Raw genomic sequence first — 1,154 nt, forward strand, 5'->3', positions numbered from 1 at the left:
ATATATATATATATATATATATATATATATATATATATATATATATAATTGTTTTATGACCAGCTCTGCTGGTCTCACATGATCCTCTCCTCCGGAGCCAGGACGGAGGCTCATCTTCCCAGCTCCAGCTCAGCTGGTGACTCACAGAGGCCGTTCCAAGACTCCAGCCGCGGGTAATCATGAAGGCCCGACCCGCGCAGACAGGCGGACAGAGACAGGTCTGCGACAAACGGTGGAAGCGATTTTAAAAAACATTTTACGTGTAAAAAAAAAAATTTTTTTAATCGCTTCAGCAATTTTTTAAAAACATTTTTTGTATAAAAACAAAATATTATTTTATTTAAAAATTGCTTCCACCAGACTGTCCAGTCCGCCTGACTGCCGGGTGGGATCGGGATTCAGCCTTCATGATTACGCGCGGCCGGGGTCTGGCAACGGCCATCTGCGAGTCCCCATCTCCAGCTTCGCAGTTACCAGCGGAGCTCTGAGCACACAAGGCTGGTATCTGGAACCCGAGCCTCCGAGTCGGCACATCGAAGGATCTTCCGCGGTGACCAGCGGAACTCGGAGCCGGGGAGATGACGCCCTGCCCGGCCTGGCGCTTTGAGGGTCCGGGGGGAGGATCGGGGTACACCAGCAGAGCTCCATCCAGCTTGCTCTGAATTATGTCATCAGCCACCAAGCACAAAAAAATGCCAGCACATCAGCATTAGACCAAGATGTTGTTAGTATTGTTTTTAAAATCTTTAAAATAAATCCAGCCGCTGCTCCGTCCGAGAAATTGCAAATGGCGGATTATTGTCATCAAGCACTTTGATAACAGGTTCTGTTTTAAATGTGCTCTATAAATAAAGTTGACTTGACTTGACTTTTTGTTGAGTTCATAGTTTTTATGTGTTAGTGTACAGCACTTTGGCCAACTGTGTTGTTTTAAAGTGCTTTATAAATAAAGTTGTATTGTGTTGTATTTCCCACAAGATAAACACATTCCTCCCTTTCTTGTAAGATAAGGTCAGTTTGACCCAACTCCTCATTTCATTTCAATTCAGTTTATTTCTTCAGCTCCAAGTCACAACAGAAGTCGTCTCAGGGACTGAACAGAAACATTCATGTATAAAATAATAATTTAACAGAAACACTCATGTATAAAATAA

The 1,154-nt window shown here is 43.2% G+C and overlaps 1 protein-coding gene across 1 annotated transcript in view; it reads right to left on the reverse strand.

The window, feature by feature from the left end:
* csf1rb (colony stimulating factor 1 receptor, b) overlaps positions 1-1,154 on the reverse strand; it is a 41,966-nt gene that overhangs the window by 24,310 nt on the left and 16,502 nt on the right. The window lies entirely within an intron of this gene.

The sequence above is a fragment of the Nematolebias whitei genome, chromosome 14 (genome assembly GCF_014905685.2).
Source record: "Nematolebias whitei isolate Nwh7 chromosome 14, NemWhi1, whole genome shotgun sequence".
NCBI classification, from domain to species: domain Eukaryota; kingdom Metazoa; phylum Chordata; class Actinopteri; order Cyprinodontiformes; family Rivulidae; genus Nematolebias; species Nematolebias whitei.